This window comes from Haemorhous mexicanus, chromosome 10 (assembly GCF_027477595.1).
Source record: "Haemorhous mexicanus isolate bHaeMex1 chromosome 10, bHaeMex1.pri, whole genome shotgun sequence".
Classification (NCBI taxonomy): Eukaryota; Metazoa; Chordata; class Aves; order Passeriformes; family Fringillidae; genus Haemorhous; species Haemorhous mexicanus.
The window spans coordinates 16,669,854-16,685,035 of NC_082350.1; positions in this window are offsets into that span (position 1 = coordinate 16,669,854).

Genomic DNA, 15,182 nt, shown 5'->3' on the forward strand with positions numbered 1-15,182 from the left:
ACAGACCCTGTGTGCAGCCTTTGCTTTACTCTGTGAAGACTAGGCCAGACCTTTCCTGCATCCCTGTGGTCTTCCCCATTAGTGCAGCTGGGCAGACCAAGTGCAGGGAGCTGATGCGGATGGACTGTTCATTTTGGTGCAGACAAGCTGATCTCTAAACAGTGAAGTTTTATTTCCACTAAAATAGTTGGGTTGCCAGTTTGGCTCCCTTCCCCTAAAACTGCCTGCATCTCCATCATGCCACATGCATTGAGATGTGTTGTGTTTGGTGTAATCTCACTGAACCTGATGGGAGAGGAGAAAGAGGTGGGGGGAAAAAATAGAAAGAAAAAAGCCTGGCATTGTTTTTTCTTGCACTTCACCTCCTGTTCCTGGTGTCATGCCCACTTGGCAAGATTTAGAGATAGCAGATGAGCTCTGGATAAAAATGACCTAAATGTTTCCTCATCCCTTCAAACCTGTTTGGTGGCCTTCTGTCTCCACACCACCGGTAGCCTGGCCTGGCCGCTGTGGCTGCCACCTGAATGCTACTGAAAGCCAACGCCACAAGACCTGCAGCTACTGAAACAATCACAGCCCCAGTCCAGAGCATGGATCAGCCAGCACAACGTGGCATGGCACAGCACGGCGTGGAGGAAATGGGCAAGAGCACTGCCTGCCAAACCAGTGCACTCTAGCCTGGCATCACTTCGCTCCTCTCACATTGAGCTTGTAACATTTCACCAGATGACACCTTGAAAATCTAAGTGGGAAATGCCAGACTTGGATGGGGCCTTCCCAGAATCTGCCCAGCTGCAGGTCAGCAGTTATTTCCTTCCTCACCTGTTGTAGCCCTCTATGAGCAAATTTCAGAGGGTAATAACCACACAATTTTTTTTTTTTACACAAACTATTTATTCTATTAAAAACCTGTGCCCATAACTCCACCTGTATTACAGAAGTGCTGCTTCAGAGAGGCAAAGAAAGGGTCTGAAGAAGACCACAGAGTGAGCAGTGTGTGGTGCCTGCTTTGCCCAGTGCTGGGTTCTTCCTCTGAACGCCTTTGCTCCTGAAATCAGCAGCCCCACGGAGGGAGCCAGGCTGCCAGTGCCACACAGGTCTGAGCCTGCCCTGGCCCAGACGCCTTCCCCACCCCACTGTTTACACCAAAGTGCTCACTCCAGCACAGGCTGAAACTGAGCCCTGGCTCCTGCATCCAGCAGGGCCCCGGCACACTCTGCTCCCCTGGGGCAGTGACTGGGTATGGACTCCTTCGGTGCTGCCCGACCCTCCATGGACCTTGCACAGTCCTTCCAGTGCCAGTGCTGGACTCAAGTGATCACAAGGCAAAGAGCTGTGTTGCAGATGGAAGAATGGAGGTCTCCAGCTGCACGTGCTCATGCTCCTCTTTGCTTCTGGAGTCACAGAAGCTGCTTTATGATTAGGGTTTTTTAATGTCCACAAAACTCATTGAAGGTTCTTAGGAGCTTTTCCACTTTCATTTTTCTACCTCCAATATTCCTTTATGCTTTCACAGCAGGGCTAGAAGGAACATTGCTCACAGGAATGCAATCCTCCCTATCCAACAAACCCAAGCATGACCAGCAGCTCTGCTATCCGTTCCCACAAAATTTCATACAACCACATGAGCTGAGGGAGAACATCCTTAGCAGCAGTGACTTTGAGCAGCCTCCTTGCAGCAGTGGAATGAAGAGCCCACATCTGACCCATCACAACCCAGAAGTGGGGAGCTCCTTTCTACTTAGGAAGGGAAACTGGTGCTACCCAGGGAACTGGTGTGGTCTCAGCTCCTCATAAGGCACTGATTGTAAGCGAGTTACTGGTGGAGGATGGGAACATCACGGGTTTCCCCATGTGGTTAATTCCTGCCATGGTGCCTTCTCGGATTCACCCACCCTCTTGAGCTGGGTGGGGCAGAGGAGGACACGTCTGGGTCCACCCATGCGCTCCCAAAGAAGGAGCGACGTGTCACCCCAATTTGGGAACAGGTGTGTTCAGTGGCCAGATCAAGGCACGTTAGGAGACCTAGAACTAGTTTGACATAGGCTATTATTTCATGGCATCTCAAGTATATTCCACATGTCCTTTAAGTGCTCCAGCACAGCAATGGCCCAGGCCAGCCTTTCCAATCGTGTTCTCCTAACACGTCAGTTTGGTTCTTCCAGAACAGGGAGGGGGTGGCTTTTTGCCAGCGTTATGTAAGGAGCAGAGGGATTGCGTAAGTTCAGTTGGTCGCAAAGGTGTAAAATAGGCTTTATTGGTAATTGCTGCACCTGGAAATTTCTCCAGAGGCATCTGTGCATATTTTACAAGGAACTTGTCCTTATCTAGATTTAGGGTCTTCTGGAATCCTTTCTTCTGGATACTTCTGTTCTCAGAAATGCTTTTGCAAAGGTGAATGTTTACTTTCATGCAGGATTTGATAGGAGGTTTTATGTCCCTTCACTGATGCTGCATAAAGTGCTTGAGTTGCTCCACTGACCTGTGATTTGTGCAGTCAGAGGCAGGTGCTCGTTTTAAATCAGTTCCCAGGTGCAAACCTGGGACATTTGATGGGCCAGGCCAGTCCTCCTAAGAGTGACAAGACCGTATGACTGCAACTAAGAAGAATTGTTATTCTTGAGATCTTTCTAGAGAATTAAATAGCTAGTAACACCTGTTAGAAACACTAGTTATTTGACACAACTTCACAAGTAGGAAAGATCATTGCATTCCACATGTCCATGCGGGATAAGACCTTGTGTATTTTAGGAAAAGTGCAGTAGCATTTAAAAGTGGTCAGAATGTGACCCACTATAACTCCAGCAATGCAAGGAGAAATGGCAAGCTTCACTTTGGTCCTCTATCTTCTATTCGTTTAGCATTAAGTGTATGGAAAAGGCTTTACAAAACCAAGGCCTGATCAGTAGCTAATGCATTCCCAGGTTCAATAACAAGTACACTTTGTACATCAGAGGAATGGCAGACTGCCCAGAGCTTTTGGGCAGATGCTGTTTCTAAAGAAATTAAATGCATGAATAGATAATAACCAAAGAAATCCCTGCTGGAATAGAGAAAGGACAACCTCCTTCTGATAAAATCAAGTTCTTGCTCAATCATTTCCCCACTTGAACACGAAGACCAAATTGAGTCAGTCATGAAGGTCCTGGAGTCTACAAATAAATGGTTGGGCTTCTTTTCTCTTCATCATGCTGCACATTATCCTAAGAACTGGCAAAACACAGCAAGAATGGCTTCTCTGTCCCTCTCAACAAGAGGGACATTGCAGGAAATCAGCTGGGTCCTCTAGGCTGCAGAAGGAGTTTCCCAGTTCTTCCTCAGCTCGTTACCCCCTGTCCTCTAAGGGCAGAAGGGAAGGAGGAAAGTGTGTTTAACCTGTGTCCTCATCATGCAAACAGAGGATTCAGGTGAGGAGGACCTGTGGGACAGCAAGCGTGAGCAGGGCACCAGCAGTGAAAAGATGAACCTGAGGTTGGCAAGGAGTGGGTGAGCTCTGACATGGGAAGGAATGAGGTGAGGGTCAGGGTCAGAGGAATGGAGAGAGCTAACCTCAAACCAAACCCCCTGGGTATTTCAATCCTTGATTCCACTCATGGTGCGACACAAATTCCTCAGCTGGCCTCCCCCACTACTGAATCCAGCCCCTGTGCTGCTGTCAGACCCTGTCTTCATTGCCTGACCACCGCTGGCTGGTCTCACTGGAAGTCCCGTGGGAGGCAGACAAATACTTGGCTGTGCTGCATCAACTCCCTGGCAGGGAGAGTTTAGACAAACAGGGCTCAGAGACTGGGTGGGTAAAGTGCACATGGGGAAGCAAGAACCAGCACCTGAGTGTTGGGATGAAGTTGTTGATGTCAATGTTGGTGTGACCATTGCCAGCTGCTGGTACAGGGAGCTGGTCAGAGGCACCTGTTTTGTGCCTGGGAACCAGGCTGCTGGTACCACATGAAGGACCTGGGAAGTTCACAGATGTTTGACCAAATCTTTTCCAAGAGACAGAGTCCAAGCCTTCCTTCTCTTCCCTCTTGTTTTCCATTGTCCATGGCAATGGTATAACCTCACAAAATCTCTTCCAAGGCTACAGGCCCTGGATGCAAAGGACAGCAACTGTTCTGCCCAGGGTCTGGCTCAGGAAAGCAAGGGACAGAGCTTGAGATACAGCTCAGAAGTGGGAATCTGGCACACATCTGTAGCTGAGAGGCAGGTGGAAATGCCCTGAGCAAAAGGTGAGCCATCTTTGGATGTCAAACAAGTGAGACAGTTGCTCAGCAAGCCCACAGGCTCATTCTTTACTTCCTGGTGAGGGTACCCAGGGGACTAGCTGTAGTGTGATTGCCAAGGCAAAACCATGGTATAGGTGACAGCACTAGGCCAGGAACATTTTGTACACAGGCTTGGTGCTCCATCCAATGTTGTTCTTGACCATTGGGGCCACTGGAATGCTTCTGAAATGCCTCACAGGGAGAGGGAAATTTAGGGCAACCAGTCATCAAGGATAGCTGCAATATCCAGTGTTCCTGGATCTCACTCAGTCTCTGAAATACATTTATGGTGTACGTGACAGGTGGTTTATTTTCAATACCTAGAGCATAGAAGGCATGTGAGATGATGTGCTGTCATCTAGAACACTTTATTCTTGTTTAGTGCCAACTATGTTACAATATCATTTTGATGTCACCATTTCCTCCCGCTGAACTAAAAAAAAAAACAAACCAACATTACTAGACAACATTTCCCAGCAGGGAGACTTCTGGGTTTGTTTTTCCATTACACCTGCTTTTTTATTACTTCATTGGCTTGTTCAGAATAGAAGGATAAAGAAGCTAGAAGAAAAATTAATAAATTCCTATATTTTTTAATCCCTTTAGTTATAAAAGATCTGAACAATCCTTTAAAAAATACCTGACTTCTAAGTGTCAACACATAGCTGATGTCATAAAGTATTCATGGGGGCTGGGATTAATGCTGACATGTTCTAAACTGATTAAATTTGAGAACCTGATGACTGGAGTTGGATTTTCATTATTCCCCTGATACGGGCAGAAAGTTTCAGAACTTGAGAGTTTCTAAGTATCCAGCACATCTCTGTGGAGCCCAAACAAATGGCCTAGGGATAGCAATAACAGGTGGTCCCCATCCACAGGGTTTTTAGCTGCATCTCTCAAACCCAGTTACTCCCATGCAACACTTTGATCCTGATTTGTTCCACAAATGTGCCACGCTAGGCTCTGCAAGCAGCCATCAGCTCCTTCATTCCTAGGAGTCTCTCAGGGAACAGCTGCAGGTGCCAAAGCCTTTGCCAGCTGTGGAGGAAGAAAATGGTGCCTGGCAGGGCCAGCCAAACCATTGCCAGCCCCCAGCTCTGTGGCTGTGGGAGACACACATATTTCTGAGCACCCTCTCTAGCTGTTTGTGCTGGATTTGCTACAGCACTGCACGTGGGACTGGATGCAGGCTCCTACCTGTGAAGCATCACAACACAGATGTGGTAAACCAGAGCCTCCAACACCTTTGGGAGATGCTGCTGCACACAGTGAAAGTCCTCCTCTTAGAGGAAGTTTTTCGATGGAAAATATTGTCCTTGCTGGAGCCTGACAAGCCAGCACCAGCTCCAGGCCTCTCTCAGGAGATCTGTCCTCAGGAAGAGTTTTGGTCCCAGAAGAGAGAACTCTACAGAGGATTACTCTGCACAGTAACCTGTCGTGAGGGTTTGTAAACGGGCCCTGCAAGAACCCAGCTCTCCTGGGCAACATTTCAGAGTGCATGGGCTGAAAAAGGCCTGAACTATGCAGGCAGCCCTGGGGAACAGGTCAGAGGTTAAGTGTTCAACTGTTGAGCAGCTCCAGCCCCAAAATTCAAGGCCGAGAGGAAGGGATGGAGCAAGGGAGCCTGGGCCCATCTTGGATCATCTTGCTCAGGACCTTTCTCACTCAGTCAAGGTGTCCAGCACAACCTGGCAAGACAAGACTGAACCTTCCCAAGAAAACAGGTGTTGATCTGGGCTCCAGATGACAACAACATGAGAGAAACTCCCCCAGCCTTCCTTCTTCCTTACTCCTCCTCCTCCTTCTTCTCTTCCTCTTCTCCAGCCCTGACAGCACATCTCTGCAACGGCCATGTAACAACAGCACCCTGGCTCTTGCCCAGCAGGGCTCCCACTGCATCTGGCATTTCTGGGCATGGCCCTCCCGAGTACACCCATCTTAACTGACCCACATCTTTGCACAGGCTGTTTCTGGGGCAGCGTGAGCGTGTTTTGCTACTGCAGCTTCTATTGCCCCTGCCCTGATAGGGCAGTTTTCCAGGCAGGGCAAACATTTCATCATCACCTCCTTCATGTTTCTTTTTCTTTCTCATTTCCCTTTTTTCCACCCCCATGTTTTTTTCCTTCAATATTGCCTAAGCTCCTCCTGGGTGCAGGCGGTGGGGTGAGCTCACTGTGCGGAGCCCTGCCAGCCCCAGGGCCATGCAGAGCCAGCCTCCTCCACCCTCTGGGAGACATAGGGACTCTGGTGGGAGGCACGAGGCCTGGGAAGTCCACATTGAGCCACTCCACCCAGGGACACAACCCTCAGCTGTCCTGCTGCACATCCCAGCATGGCATTGGCTGGAGGGAGCTTGGCTGTTTCCATCAGCATCCCTGACGAGGAGACACAGCTCAGCAGAGAGCAGAGAAAAGCATCAGCCCCACCACTGTCCTCCACTTTACTGTGGGAAACCAAACCTTGCACTTTCCTGGGGGTGTGGGAGGCACACAACTGCCAGGGTGAGCTGCTGCCTTCCTGCACCTTCTCAGCCCATACCTCCCAAGAGACACAGTGGGAGCTCTGGTGGCAGACCTCACCAGGAAACGGGGCTTTCTGCAGGAAAAGCTTCTTCTTTTTCATTATTTTCTGTTTCTGCTCTTCTTATTTTTGGAGGGGGGAGGGGAATTGAGCTGGGGGATTTCTCTAAAACTATATATTACAGGGGAAGAAATATCCATTTTCTGTCTAATCACAAGAATTTTCTTGATGCAGACAAATATCACTTCCCAGAGGGCTGAATTGCTGCGGCTTCCAGTTGCTGAGAACTACACTTTGTTAGATGGGAGTTTGATGAAAACCTTAAGTGGTGGCAAAAATGGAAATTTTGCAGAGATAGCTGCTGGAACCCTCTGAAAGGTCATGCTTTGGTGATGAAAAAGAATTTAAAACCTTTTTTTACACCAGCTCTTTCAGCAGCATGGCTTTGCAAGGGGAGACGTGAGTTAGGAAAACAGGATGACACCACTTTCCTAGGGACAGACAGAATGAGGAAAGGTGGGGAAGGAATGAATGTTGCCCAGTGCTAGACACAGACAGGAAGAGAGACCTGGGACTGGTGGCTAGGAGCATGACTGGGGTTTTGCTTGGGGACTTTTAGTCTTCTAATTCTAGATTCAGTACCAGTAAGTTGCATTTTTCCCAAAAAAATATTGGTAGAGTAATTCAGAGTGCTACAAAGGTGCTATGCAAATTTCTGGTGGGAAATACAGCTGTCTCAAAACATTGATAGCCTGTGGTTTCATTTATGTGGTGGATGTTAATGTGTCTAATGATTCTGAGGAGAGATGTCTGAAAAAATGAATTTGGAGTTGTTTTGTTTCATGAGTAGTTCTGAAAAGTCAGGAAGGAGGGAATTAGTTCAGATTGCAACTAGGACTATTAATTTAAATTACAGAAAATGTGAAAGGTGAGGAGAAAATGCTGTGCTTTGATTTGGAGCTATTTACAAGTAAAATGGAGGGGAATTTTAAACTGAAATAAACATTGCAAATGTACTTTCTTGGAATTTTTTTTTTCTCAGGACAAACAATTTAGTTCAACCAGCAATAATGCTCAAAACTATTTGTCACCAAATTTGCATTTTTCACACAAGGGAAGTTTCAGGTGAAATAATTGCACCCATCCCCAGCTCTGAGCCTGGGAATTGAGGATATCTCCCAGCCCTTTGCCATTGTGTGAACTAACTCAACTGGACATTCATACCAAACCTCTCACTGCTGAGGATATATCTCCAGACCAGGCTTTCCATATTGTGTTTGGGCAGATCTGTCCTTTTAACATTTTGGCAAGGTTTCCCCTCAGTGTGGTGTCACATAGAGAGAGCTCAAGGGGCAGCTGGAGATCTTCCAGCTCTTGGCTGAGTTCATGTGGGTCCCTCTCCTTTCCACAATGGCAGAAGGGACAAGGCCATTCCCTAGGAAGGTCAGGGAACCCACCCCAAGTCATGATCCCACACTGAGACAACCTGTTCCAACCCCACAGCAACCATGGATCCAGAGACAAAAATGTCACTCCCAAACCCTCAACAAGAGGTCCCCATCTCCCAGGCATGGCTGCAGAAAACCAGCACTTCAGGCTTTGCACCCTGGTGAAATTCCTTTTCCTAGTGGGGGACACAGAGGGCACTTCCCAGCACCCAGGGCTGGAGGGGATGAGCTTCCTCCCAGGGGATGAAGGCAGATGGTCACACACCCCAGCCTGGCTGGACCTTGGCCAATCCTGTCTTTCTGAGGTCCCACTGAAAACAGTGGTCAATAAAAGAAGGTAGCCAAAATTAGGAGCAACATTTTTTAAGAGGTAAGTTAAATAAGAGGAAATGGTTTTTCATCCAAAATGACCTGAAAATCTGGTTTGTAGCCATGTACATTAACTCTTTAGTGGCAGCAAGGTTTGGAGACACCTCTAATGATTTTCATGAGCCTTTCAGAAGGGAATGGAACAAAGCAGCTTGGGAAATGGTTCCTATTTTCTGAAATGTCTCAAAAACCACATTAGAGTACCTTGAATTTCCCATGTTCCAGAAGCTAGGCAATGGAACGTTATTAAACCAGACATTATTTAATCTAACCTGCCATTTTTTCCCATCACTTTAATCATTCCCTGTGACCTTCTGCCCAAACAATGAAGCAGTGTGCAGGGACCTGAAAATCATTCATTAATGTTTACAAGACACTCAGATAGTAGAGGGAGAGAGGAATAGAGATAGCAAGTATGAATGAATGATAGCAATAATATGTTCAGTCTCTGAGATTACTCATGCTATAAAATCTGAGCAAGTGCATAAGTTTTTACAGGTTTAGGCCTTAGCTTGGTCCAAAGATTCTTTCAGGTCAGCCTGTTAGGTCCATGAATGAAGCACTCCCTGGATCCACTTGGCTGCTGTGGGTAGGAAGAGGGAAGCTGTCAGATATCAGGAATTTGGCAATACCACCATGCTACTTAAGTCATGCTAGTTAACTGGAGGAAGATCATTCACTAAAACACTGTGTTGATAAATACCACAGAAGTGAGGAGCTGAGGAGGTCCAGAGGAACAAAGATTGTTTAGATTTTACAGTGCAAATCACTCTAGGAACAGAAAAATGCCTTTCCATTTTTCCCGATCCCAGACATTCCTTGGAGCATAGACCATGGCTGCTTTATTTTTAAAATCAACAAGTTCTTCTGAAGAAAAAGCATTTCTTGATCTTGTGACTGCCACAGCAGAAAGCACCGTCCCCTCTCAGTCAGGCAATGTGCTTCCTGCCAGCTGGACTCACTGGCTGCCTAAACCCTGCCCCAGCGAGGCACGAGCTGCCTCTTATCTGCCAGCCTGGGCTGGAGCAATAGGATTGAGACATTGCAAGATATCATCTGGGAAAGCAAGATAAATCCAGCCGAGTTGATTTGTCAGTCTCTGCCAAGCACATGGCCCCGGCAGCTCCGTCTGTACTGAGCCCACCCAACCCTGTGCAGCCTCACCTGGGCACAGGGGCTGCCCTGCAAGGTCTGGGGGAGCCTTCAGCCTCACCAGGCTCTCATACTGCACACACAGCACCATGCCTGGGAAGCAGCAAGGCCACTCTTCCTAACAGTGTCCTCATTGCATCCTATAAGTAACCCCAAGGGTCTTATACCAACTGGATTAACCATAACAAAACTGGATTGTGCAAGAAAAGCAATTTATTTCCCCTCATCATGAAGTTGGTTACAATGTGAAGGAAACACCAGTACTACACATTTAACAAGGAAGAGTGTTTCACTCCAGAAAAATGCAAAACTGATACTCCTTCCATTCTCTGGCTGTGTTCTTGTTGCCCCTTATCTCAGTAACACATCACAGCATGCTGTGCCTGAAGGCTGTGCCCCGTCACCAGCCTGCACCAACACCTCATAGTTTCAACTTTCTCTGCGTTTTCAGTCTAGTTCTGTACTGGCTACTTTGTACCAGTTGAAACACCTTATCTCCTTGGCCAGACCAAGGTCTCCTCTGCGTGTGTTGCAGTTTAGCAGTCTGGCATGTAGAAATGGCAAGTTTCAGCTATCTCCAGCTGCTCCCTGTCTCTGTCCTCGACACACCGCGCTTCTCTCCAACAGGATTTCTTTACAGACTGGCTTAAACCTCACCTACCTGCAGCAGGGTATAAGCCCTTGCTTCCTACTAAGGATGTGTTCAAGCTGTTCAAGCCTTTGTCTCCCTGAATAGGCAACCAAGTGGGGAAATTCATCCTGACACATGGGGCTGGCAGCAGTGATGCTCTGAAAGCCCAAGGAGGCAGGAATCGCCAGAAGAAACGCAAACAGGGGGTGTGTGTGAACACCTGCAAGGCTGGTGCTCACACTTGAGGCAGCATCTGGGGGGTCTATAAAGGTACCTGCAGGGCATAGCCAGCCTGCCATGGACTGCTCCTTTAGTTGAAGGCCTTCTTTGGAGCATCTCTTTTTCTGCACCCATTACAAACACAGCAGAGTTATCCAGGCCCTGTCTAGGTGTTCTCACAGGGGTACCTGCCCAGGTCCACACTGCAGCCCAGTGACAGGTCCAGAGGAGAAACACCCCACACCATCCACCTGCCCCCTTCTTTGCAGCCACTCATCCCCTCACCAGCTCTCAGATAGCAGAGGCTGTCCAAGTTTCCAGACTGAAATTCTCAGTATTATCATTACTGTTATAGCTTCTAAAGAGGACCCAACCAAGAACAAAGGACTTGTTTTGCTGGATCCTACACATCTCATGTGCTTGAAGGAAGTTTCTCTGTCTGTGAACACACTCATCGAGTTCCTGGTCTTGCAAACTCTTACAGGCATTACCATAAAACCTCTGAGAAATTACATGGAAAGGAAAATGACCAGGCCCTGCAGAAACTGCCTGTTCCTGTCCTCAAGTTTAATTAATCTGTCCATCAGCTTAAGCTGTTCAGAAACACCTCCTGGAAGATGAAGGCAGGACAAGGAGAGCTCAGGAGGTGTAATGACCCACGGAGAGCAGTACTTAGCAGGCACAGGAGCTCTGCTTGTTGTGGTCCTGTGGAGCTCATGCTGTTCTGGAGGGTGTCCTCACACTGGCTTGTGTTTTCTGTGTGTTTGACTGTTCTCAGTCAAGGAACGAGTCTAAATGTCTCTGCTGAGAGACTCCTATCAAGGCTGGAGTTTCCTTGTTTTGCATTTCTGCTCATTTCACAAACATATTTACATTTCTTGAGCACTGTTTTCCATGGATCTCCATGCCTGTGTGCAACAGTTGCAGTGCTGACCCCTGCAAAGCCACATCTGCAGAGGGACTTGGAAGTCTGTGCGCTGCCTCCCTCCCAGGCAGCGCTGGGCTCTGCAGTGAGCTGCTGTGAGGCACCACGTCAGTGGTGCTGTGCCAGCACCTCCATGCTCTGAGCACTCTCCAGCCAGTTCTCTCTGTCTCAGAGCTAGACCTGATCTGTGTATCAGACCTGCTCCCTCCCAAGGGAAAGCCCTGCACTGTTGTCTTTTAGCCTTACCCAGACAGGCAGACCGATGAACCCTTGAGATACTGGGAACGCCAGCTACCAACAAGGTTGGCCAATGCCTGGGATGTCTGGGGGCTTCAGGCATCTTAGCTGAGCTCCTCCTGCTCAAGAGAAGGCTAATTAATCAGCTCTGCTGTTCTGGCATCACCCAAAAGTGAAAATACTTTCTGGCAGGGCAGCAGGCACAAAATTAGCTGCTGCATTAAACTGCCAAATCTCCTTTACTCCTTTATTAGTTGCATTTGGTGATGATGAGGAGTGAGGCATTAACCGGTCCCTGATGGATAAAGAAACTATTACTCTGCTTTCTCTTTGCAGCTGGGAAGAGGAAATAGGTTTTATTACCGAGATTTCCTTGAAGACATTCACTTGACTTTGTGGCATCAGAGACGGAAGAGAAATGAAGAACACAGGAATCTTGGCACAGCAGGACAGATTGTGCACGGATAATAACAGAGAGAAGCACCAGGTCAATTGGGAGCTGAAAATATACTTAGGTGATTGAATCCTTGTGTCAGGTTCAAGCTTTGATGATCTGCTGGGCTCAACTAATCTCAGCATTACAGCCAGAATCTCTGTGCTGGCACTGAGGGCCTAAGCCAGGGAACTTGCTGGGAAGACACATTCAGGATGGATGAGAATGGAACAGAAGAGAAAAAAATAGAATAGAAATGATGGATTATTAATTCTTTGTTGTTTGGTTTTGTTTGTTTTTTTTTTTTTACTCAAGATTAGACTTAGAGCTTACCCATCCTTGTTTTAGGCGTAGATCCCGGCTAACAGGACATGACCCTACTGGAGGAAGGTGCAGACTGGAAGAGCCCATGCAAATCACAATCCATGCCTTGAAATCTCAGAGGGCTCATTTTGGAATGACATACTGACTTTCCTAAGGGATAATCGCAAATTCTTGAATTTGCTACTCATTTGTTACCAAGACAAACACAGATGTCCAAGAGATCTAGAGCAGAGCAGAGCAAAAGGGCAGAGCTGGTACAGAGCTGACCTAAGCATGGGGAGGGACCAATGGTCTGCAAACCAGCATTGGGAGGAAACTGGAACACCCTAACCATGTGGGGAAAGAGGTCTTGTGACAGGCAAGCAGAGGCAAAAAGCCAACCTGGCCAAAGAGGATGTGGTAACCCAGGCCTGTGGGGACCAGGCTCCAAAGCCCAGCAGGTCCCTCCTGTTCTTGGTTATTGAGGGACCCTCCTCATCTCATGGGCATGTGGAGCCCAGTCAGGAGGAGGGTTGGGAAGAGGAACTACATGAAACCCTCTTGTCCCATCACTTCTGACAGTGAGGGGAGATGACATGGGCAGGTGGGTCAGGTGGCCAAAGGATATCCTCCTGGACAGGGTGTATTTGAACCTCCTAGGAGGAAAAGTTCAGGCTTCTGGCTCAGGAGCTGGCCCAAATATCAGCACGGCATAGTGAGATGAGCTTGTCTCTCAGAACAGGTCAACCAAGAGGCTGGCACAGACCTGAGCTTTACTTCTGATAGCTCTTCCTGGCTGCTGCTCAGGGCACCGCCCCCTAACTCTGCCGTACCTCGAATCCTCTCACCTCCCTCTACCTCACTTTCCACATCTACAAAGTGGAGCTACAGCTAATTACAGCCCCTAGAATAGAGCTGCATCCATTGGCTTTTACCAGTGTTTCAAAAGCACCCAGACATGAAAGGTGCTTGAAAAAGCAGAGTATTGTTATTACTAATAATTACAAAAATTAACCAAATATTTGTCTAGCAGCATCCATCCCCACTGCTGCTTCTTACATAAAACACATACATGCTCTGACTGCCAAGCCAAAGCCCCAGAATCACTACATCAGCCCTACGGTATCGAGAAGGGGGGCAAAGTGCCTTGGGTCTAAAAAGGGTTGTCTGTTCCAGCAATTAATTTAATTGTCCTAAATATAACCCAGGTATAGTGCAGATCCAGATTGCTGGCTGACAACAAACCCAAACAGGGCCCAGAGGCTGTGAGGCAGCAGGTTAAACTCTGCCTCTGAAGCTGCTGGGCTGATCCTGGCACACAAGTATATTTTCTCTTGGTATTCGCCACCGCTTGCTGCTGTGGAGTTGAATTCTCGTAAAGTGTTTATCAATGCCTGGGCATCTTCCAAGCCAAGAAAGGGTGCGTGAGAAGTGTCCCCTTGCAGTCAGCAGAGACTGGATTTCATCACTTGTTTTAATTCCCGTCTTCATAATTTTATTGCTTTTTTTTCTCCTGTTTTCTAATAAGCTCTTCTAACACCTAATGAAATCAGTTCTTTTTTCCTTCTACTTACCTCCCCCTGCTGCCATCGCGATTACCTAGACTAGAAAAATACAGAGCACGGGGTCCTGCAGGCTGAGGTTTTAGTGACAGATTTCAACTGACGTGAGCAGAATCGGCAATGAACTTCAATGTCATGGAATTTTGATTCCTCCCTCTTCCGTATTGCATGAAATATCTGAAGGGGACAAATGCCAAGGAGTGAGAAGAATTCTTTTGGGTTGTACAACCAAAAATGAAACTAAGAAAGGAGCCATTTCCAGAGGGGGAGATGCAGTCAGCTGTGCAATCGTTATCTGTAATAGATGGCATCTCTCACTGACGTGATCTCTATTATCCTCCTATCTCAGCATCTCACAGGCTTTAATGGATTCTTCCCTCCAGCATTTCTTCAAGACTCTGCCATTGTCCCACACACATTTTACTAACCAGGACCAGAAGTACCAAAAGGCCAAGACCCCGCTTCCCTAACCTATGCTGGCACTCAAGTTCCTGTTGGTCACTGTCTAAAAACCCATCTGTAATCTGAGCACTACGTTATTTAACAGGAAATTCATTTGCAAAGGTAAAAAAAGTGCTCTGTGACCACAGAGAGGCAAACAAATCTCATAAAATCCAAGTTTGTTATTTCCTGCTCTGCTTTCAAAACAAAACACAATAATTTTAGCAGACAATTAAACTCTCTGATTTCCAAGGGAGGCGGGCACACAAATACTTTTGAGGATCTGAGCCCACATGATTATATAAGGAATTAGTAGGAGGGAATTAACCCAATCGCTGGAGCATCCTTGTGAAGAGAATATCATCCACACTCAGGGCTGCCATATGGGAACATGTCAGAGCAAAATGTAAAACTCAGAAATACTTAAAATTTAAATCTGCAGCAAAGTGCCAAAAAATGTCACAGCATTGCTCCATGTCAGGACAATATCTAGCCTGTCCCCTTTCTACCTCCTGCTTCACCACCGTGCTGTCTGTACTCCAAAAAGCCAGGAAAGAAAAGCCCAGCATTGCACGTACTGCTTCCAAGCACACGGGACTTCCATGCGGGGCAGTTGCCCGTGGACTGGTTGTCTGTGCATTACCCTCTGTGTGTGGACACAGGCTCTGTGTCAGCGC